This window comes from Equus asinus, chromosome 22 (assembly GCF_041296235.1).
Source record: "Equus asinus isolate D_3611 breed Donkey chromosome 22, EquAss-T2T_v2, whole genome shotgun sequence".
NCBI lineage: Eukaryota > Metazoa > Chordata > Mammalia > Perissodactyla > Equidae > Equus > Equus asinus.
The window spans coordinates 41,913,460-41,922,057 of NC_091811.1; positions in this window are offsets into that span (position 1 = coordinate 41,913,460).

The following is an 8,598-nucleotide window of genomic DNA, read 5'->3' on the forward strand; positions in this document are numbered from 1 at the left end:
AAACAACAACTGTTTGTTTAGCTCTTGATTCTGGTGGATCAGCAGTGCAGACTGGGTTCAACTGGGTGATTTTCTGCTGGTCTCAGACTCACAGGTTCAGCTAAACCATTTTGACAAAGAAGGTAGCTAGCAGTTGACGAGTGGTCAGGACGACTGGGCCATATGTCTCCAACAGGCTAGCCTGGGCTACTTCACATGGTGGCATTGTCAGGGCTGCCAAGAGTAGTAAGACAGGGCAAGCCACGATCTAGAAGCAATTTTTAACTCTTCTTGTTTTATGTTTGCTACTGTTTCGTTGGACAGAGCAAATCACAAAGCAGAGTCACCGTGAAAGGGAATTACCAAAGGACTTGGATGAAAGGGAGAAAAGAATTTGCGGTCACTTTTTAAATTAGTCACAGATGGATTTTTGGAAAACTGATTTATATACTCCTATGTTGCTTTTTTTTTAAAAGTATTAATTTATTTGTAAATACAATTGCTATAAAACACCAAGTTGTTGGCGGGTTAACCAACAAATGTTTCTCCTCCCTTATGCTGCCAAATTTAGCAATTAAGCTCACCTCCATGATGTTAAAATACTTTGTAATACATGAACTACATATTCTAAACTTTTCATTGTCAGTTTATGTACTATTTTTTGGTTCAAAGACTGAGAACTCATTAGACATTTTTTAAGCATTTGGCTCAGATGGTGCTATATAACATTGAATTATGAGATTCTAAATCCCTCAAGTTTAAAAAAAAGTAAAATATCAGCAATAAGTCTTGACCTTTATTCTGAAAGAGTAGGTTGCTACTGTCACCAGAACCCCCAATTTTCCTCTTGGGATATTTCAAATGATTCATTACACTGACCTTCTTCATAAAGCTGATGTTATACATATCTAAGTAAATATCCAAAATAGTCCCCTTGTGGATCTACCTTTATTGACATGATTAATCTGTGTTATAAATATTTTGTAGTCGAATTCTTTGGAATTATTTTCAGAATACTGCAGTCACACATTAAAAAAAAAAAAAAAGCTTTGTCTTTATCCTAGAGCCGTAGACTACCTATGTTTTGTTTTTCTTGGTTCCTTCTCTTCCTACTTCACTTTCCTGAGCTCACTCAGTGCTGTCCTTCTGTCCCTGAAGCTAGTGTCAAAGGATCCTCAGCACAAGGCCTGGTGGAAATGGACTCTGGAGGGAGACTGAAGCCCAAGAGTCTGACAAGCCGTAAACGAGCTTTCGATCTTTCTGCCCGCTTCTTTCAGTGTCATTAACTAAGTGCCACGATCCAGTGAGGCTCTATCAGTTGTACAAAACAGAAAACTACCCAAACTTCAGCAAAAACAAAAAGGAATTAATTGGAAGATCAAAGAAAGAGCTACAAGAATCTGAACCCTTACTAGAACCTCACAGTTAGAACTGGCCCTTAGAATTTTTTTTCCCATCTTTGTCTCTCGTCTCCATTTCTCTCCCTGTTGACTTATTCTCTCCTCCTGTAGCCAGATTTCTCCACTCAGCCAGGAAGAATGACCGACAGGACCCCGGTGTTCGTATCATATCAGCTTAGAAATTACAGAGGAAGGAAGTATTTGGACTGAAATTTCTTCTATCCATTACCTTTCATTACTCTGGCTCCAGAGCTGGAGAAGCTTATTATCATCATTAAATGCAAATTATTGAATTTTACTGCATGCCAGGTACTGTTGTATGAGCTCTCCATGATTAACTAATTTAATCCTCACAGGAACTATTGGAGACAAGCATATGAAGTAGATATAATTCCATACTATGTGCGCTTCACAAATGAAGAAATTGAAGAATGAAAAGATTCAATAACTTTTCCAAAGTCGCACGACTAGTAAGTGGCAGAGCCATGATTCAGTATGAGGAAGGCTGCTCTGGGGTGATGCTCTAGTCAATCCGCCATGATTTGGATGTTCTGGGCAAATAGTGGTCGAATGTTTCCCGAATTTCCACATAGACACCTCCCAGGACAATGCAATTCATGTTCTAAAATAGGTCTATATAACCAACAATGAATCTTCTTTTAAAAAACTGAATTTGAAATATATTTATAGGTTTATTTTTCTTTTCTTTTCTTTTCTTTTTTTTTGGCAATATGCAATTCAGGACTCTTAGACTCAGAAAACAATTAACCTCAGGTTTTATCTGGATAGCTGGGGAGTAAAAGGACTAAGTATATGTTTGACTAGAGAGTAAATGATTATATAAAGCAAAGACGTCACAAAATCTTATATTGGATCCGTTCCATCTTCATTGTGGTTAGCCCTGTTTGAGCTTCGCATTATTTCTTGTTCTTTATGTGGATGTTAGTTACCAACTTTTTAAAAAATATTTCTTTTACTAGAATTTTATGAAGAGAGAGTACAAGTAGTTTGCGCTACTGGATATAAGTAAAACACTCATAAGCAGTGAAACGACTTATAGTAATTTGGAAACTAAAGCTCCATATCGTAGGACAAATTCCTTAAATTGTAGAGCAAAAGGATTCTGTACATTTTGAAATGTGGTATTGTGGAGTGAGCTAAGTTTCCATAAACAATGGAGTTTATTTTATTTTTTTATTTATTTTTAAGATTTTATTTTTCCTTTTTCTCCCCAAAGCTCACTGGCACATAGCCATATATATTTTAGTTGTGAGTCCTTCCATTTGTGGCATGTGGGATGCCACCCCAGCACGGCCCAATGAGCGGTGCCATGTCTGCACCCAGGATCTGAACCGGTGAAACCCTGGGCCACGGCGGTGGAGCAGGCAAACCCAACCACTCGGCCACGGGGCCGGCCCTAACAATGGAGTTTATTTTTATGTCAACTCTTTCTTACCTTTGATTTTTTATCAACAGATATGTAGCTTCTTCATTTTATTTGAGCTGCACAGAATATCGTAGGCTCCTCATTCTGAAAACTCATGTTGTCAGTGAAGAGGCTGGAAAGAGGTTGTGCAGGTTAACGACTGTCTCACCTTTTCACCTGTTTCAAGTCCAGGGGCAATTCCATTTTTGTTTATTTTATTTTATTTATTTTTTACCATTGTCGTTAGCAAAGAGGAAAAGAAAAGCCCTTTAGAAACTAGTCATTGCTCTTAAGACACCATAAACAAAGGTAAAGAAGCAAACTCTGATTATTCGGAGGTGAATTTTTGGCTGTAGACATTACTTGTCTGTAACCTCCAGAGACATTTTTATCCAACTTTATATAAAGATGGCATTGGGAATGCCAGATGGGTTCACATTTAGAAGAGAACATTTTTTGTGAACTAAAAGAGCCACACATAGAGGTTTGTGTAAGTCAATGTTTATACAGGATACCAAAGGACATGTTTTTAGGAATGTGTCTAGAGGTTCTTACAGTACAGAAATTTCCCCTGTATTTCCCCAAATTACTCATTGACCATGTGCTATATGCTGTGAACCATGTTAAATATTGGCCCTGCCCTCAGGAGGAGGAAGAAAATGAACACTTCTTGAATTACCTCTGTGGGCTAGAAACTGTCATTCATTCATTCAACACACTTACTTTTCAGGGCAGGGGACAGAGCAGTGAACTAAGCAGGCAAGGTCCCTGGTTTCAAAGAGATTACACTCTAGTAGAAGAGGCAGATCTTAATCAAGGAAATAAGATAATTTCAGATAATAGTAAGTGCTATGAAGAAAATTTTAAAAGGGTGATGTGACAGAGAGGGGTAAGGAAGGGGACCCTTGAAATAAATCAGGGCATTTCTGAGAAGGAAATATTTGTGTTGAATCCTAAATATTAAGAAGGAAACAACTAAGGAAAGTGTTGGGAGAAGAGTATTTCAATAAGAGACACGGGCAAAAGCCTTGAGTTCTATGCACATATTATCTCCTTTAATCCTCACTAGGTTTCTGGGAGGCGAGTGGTATTAGCCGACATTTATAGAGGGCAAAGAAGCACAGAAGTGACTCATGGAAGGTCACTCACTCAGCATGTAAGCACGATGCCAGGCTGCGAGCTCAGGATTGTCCTTCTCTTTCTGATACCCAGCCTGCTTCATTGGATCTAAAGCACAGATTAAACACATCTAACAGGAATTCCAAAAAAAGAGAGATTCCTGTTCTAAAGATAGGAAAATATCCTAGATGGTCCTGATTCTTCATCTTCTTTTTACCAGGAAATATACACGGAGACTTATATTTATCCATTATTGATTCATTCGTTCAATTGATATTTTTGAGCGTCTACAGTATGAATACAGCATTTGTGTTAAGAGTCTGGAGAATGAACTACTTTCAGGGAGATGAAAGTGGCTTTTTAACATATCATTTGGAAATTCTACAAGTATAATCTGTTCTGCCAAAAGTTACATGGAAGGATATAAATCATTAGAATCTCAGAGTCTTCTCATCAGTTGGCTGGAAACTCTCTCTTGCATTTAATATGTGACTCAGTATTTGGGGAAAAATGAAGCCAATCTTCTTTTTATCCCTCTTTTGGGTGTGATGAGAAAGGTATGGTTGGAATCTTTTCATTGATTTGTAGAACAAAACAGCACTTCATAAGGCTGTGATTTTTATATATGCATATATATGATTTATAAGACATTGAATTATTCCGTTACTGAGACTATCTCTGAACTCTGAGAAATTCCAAAGAAAAGACTCAAACTTCCTCAGTTCAGCCGTGTTTAGATCTACTACTTTCAATTAATTTTTCTTCTTCTTCTGTGGTTTCTGGCTTATTCTCTTATTGTCTAATGGCTAGATAAGAAAATGATACAACAAAAATAATGAATGTATTCCTATCCATTTCCCGTGAATATCTGAATGCCCCTGTGAAAGGAAATCTATGGTTATTTAAGCCAAAGCCTGTACCTAGTGTTTAATCATAACTGTCCTCATACCTGGAGTCTAAGGAAGTAGCAATAGTAATCTGCGTGCACATACTAATATTTAATATGTCTCAGTGGAAAGATCAATGCTGCCGCATATTGTCTGTTTAATTTTTTTATGGTCTTTGCTATCTAACGTTATATTAAATTTTAATTTATTATTATGCTGTGTCTCTAAGAAGTAAGGAGCTACATCATGTAAGCCGTGTGGTCTTGTAAGGACTTTGGCTTTTACTCAAAAGGGGATAAGAAACTATTAGAGGGTTTTGAGCAGGAGCGCCCTGATCTGACCGATGTTTGTAACAGAAAAAGTCTGCCTTCTGTTTTGAGTACAGGCTGAAGGGTGGATGAGTGGAAGCAAGGATGAGACAGCAGGCATAGCAATAATCTGGGTGAGTGACAATTGTGCCTGTGTTTGGGGTGATAGGATGTGCCAGGGACTAGAATATAGGTGTCAAGCTGGCAAGAACTTGATTTTTTCATATCCGCAGGGTCTGGAATCATTTTTTGGGTATAGCAGGAACTCGATACTTCTTGTTGAAGGAATGGATGGATGGATAGATGGTAAAACAGACATTCATTTTTACAGCTTCCATCTTCTCCCCAACTCTTTATTACCTAGTTTTAAGATCTAAGCTACTTTCCTTATCCTCTCATTTGAAAAATTAAAATAAAAGAAACAAAAGCAAAGTAGCCAAGTTTCTTCTTAAATTTAATTGAATTCAACAATTTTTTTTACAGTACTTTTATGTGATGACTTCTTTGGAATATTAAGGACATCAAATGCCAACGGAATGTTCCAAGACAGTGAGATGAGATTATTGCTTAGGGTCAGGGCTATGCCACAGCACCAGAATTTACTTTAAAATTAAAATTGCTACGTAGATTTAATTTCCTCCTCAGAAGGGCAGTAACCTTTCGGTGAATCAGACTTGGTTTTTTCTGCTTACTATAAATGGGACCATGTGACTGTAACATTACCAAGTGCCTAAATGGCAGACTATATTAGAAAAGTTTGGGGATAAGGGGCACAAGAGTGTATTTAGTATGGAACTGTTTGTGTGTGTGAAGAAGCCAAGGATGAGAAGACACACACTCACACAGGTAAGTGTTTGAATATACATAAAGAAGCACTGAATAGATACAGAAGCAACCAATGCCTGGTTGTCTACAGGAGGCAGGAGATAAACACGACAGACAGCACACTTTTCAATGGATTTTTTTTACATCATTTTGATCATTGATCATATGAATTATTACCTAGTCAATGAGCAAATTAATAAATAAGCATCTTTTAGAAAGCTGTGGGGAGAAAAGAAGAGCTTACAGAGACTTAAAGTGAAACAAGAAATTGTCTCAAAAGTGCTCATTTTGTCACTTTCCCAGCCTTCATAAACTGCATTTTGAGCTCAGAATTCTCAGATGATGAAGTGTATGTGTGAAGTGTATTAGTGAATAATAGCTGATCGTGTTGTGTTCATCTTTTTTCCCTAAGACGTGAAGAAGTCCTAGTCTGCAAGGCTGTTGATGCTTGAAGGATAAGAAAGTCCACTTGAAGAAGTAACTGGAATAACTTGAAGGATAAGAAAGGCCAGTTGGGAGGCTGCCTGGAAGTTCTTTGGTCCTTTCAGAGTCTAAAAGAAGTAAAATTCTGCTATGGAAATTGCTTTCAGGAGGGGTGTCAAGAATCTGAGGTTTTGCCACATCCCTGTCCTTGCCCTGTGTGCACTGCTGAAAAGGCTCGGGCACCCAAGCCATCGCTAGCACCGTCCCTCTTAGCGGTAGTTGAGTGTGAAGCTCCTCAAGCCTGCCAGGCTCAGCCTTCAGCAGCCTGTATCCGTGCTACAGCAGCACACTGACTCTCCACGCTTGTCCGTAACAGCTGTGACATCTGCTCCTGGTCTCCTCTTTAGGTAAGAAATGTCATCAATCAAAATCACACCTGGCCCCTGAACAGAGTTCTGTATTCTTCAAAATGTTTTCACCTGTGTTATTTCATCTGCTGGATTCATAGAAGCTGAAAGCCGGAAGAGATCTCAGAGGCTATGACCCCCATGTAACAGAGGGAGAAACTGCATCCAAGAGAAGAGGCCACTTTACCTAAAATCAAACAGCTATTTAGCAGCAGAGCGGAAATTATATGCAGTTCTGCTGACTCCTGACCCGGGGGTTTTTCTCTTACTATTACATAGCAACCTCTGGGGTCTCCCCGGATCTGGTCCATCTTTTTATTCTTCCTATTTTATTCTTCTTCTTGACCTATCTATCTTAATGTTTTTTTTTCTTTTATGCATTAAGGTGACCTACTTACATCAAAATTTAATAATTTCTTCTTATTCTTGTTGATGCTTTCAAAAATTGCCTGAAAACTGATTTTTTGCCAGCAAGCACTTATACTTTTCTTGTTAGGTTCCCTATCTCACAGACTGAAAAATTAAGCATAAGTAGAAATGTTCATTAGAGTTGTTTTCCTTATCGGGGCTGTGATTTATACTTGAGTTGTTTCCTATCAGATTTACCACAAGCTGGAATCTTCTAAGCAAGTCCTCCCTTATATATATTCTCTATCAGTGGACAGAGGCTAATGAAGGCTCTGGCAAAAATCTGGCAAGAAAATGTTTCTTAAAGTCACAGCTGACACCAGACACTAACTGCATCAGGTTTTCTATTCCGTGGTGGGGGAAAAAAGTGTTTATGTCTAAATTCAATTTTAGTAAAAGGGAAAAAATTATATCCAGGTCAAATTTGAATCCAATAAGTTTTGAATCTATTGAGATATATTTTCAGAATTCAGTGCATGGCATGCTTAACACTCAGAGACGTTAAGTAGTTAAAACAGCATTGCACAGAGTTGGAATGAAATTGCTTTGCAAAGGTGCACATTTTCAAAGGATACTGATTCCATTCTGACCGCCTTCCTCACTCAACATTTGTAGGCGCCACAGTTACCAAAAGTTTGGAGACATGAGTGGAAGTCATATTACAGAGGGCTTTGCACACCAACCAAAAACCTTTTACAGTTTGTCAACATGGGCACAGAAGGGTGTAGAAGAGGTAAAATGTGACAAGGGTTTTAGGACTATTAATGTGGTACTTGTATGAAGGAAGAAAACCATAGTAGTTAACAGATGACTTCAGATTCCTATCTCTCTCGGTTGGAATCCTGGCTCTGTGTAACCATCAGCAAGTTACTAAAACTCCTTAAGCTACAGTTTCCTCATAAGACTTTATGAAAATCAAAAGATATATTTATATACTGCACTTGGCACAGTGCTTGGCTCAGTAACCAGAAATTTGAAAAAATGCTTTGCAAAGAAAGGATTCCAGTGAAGAAGAGGCCAAGATTTGAGACACCATTTGAAAGACCATTAAAATAGTTTAAGGACATGTCAAGGAGAACAAAATTGAAGAAAATGAATGCAGGAAGTAATAGGACTTAATAACCAACTAAAATCATGTAAAAACATTTGAGTTAAAGTTAACTAAAATGTCAAATCTGAAGCTGCCTCTTTATTTCCCATATTACTCTGAATTTTAGGCCACTGTTAACACATTATACTGTTGTTTGTTTTGTCTTATAGTATAGACTTGATATCTTTGGTAATATTGTTACCGAGCAGGGGCTCTCTCCACCCATGTGTGCAGAAACTGATACTGTGTACACTAGTCTTTGAGGGAAGAAAGTTTATTCTCAGTCAATTGGCAAGGAGGCGGGAGGTCAGGCTCTCAAATCCGTC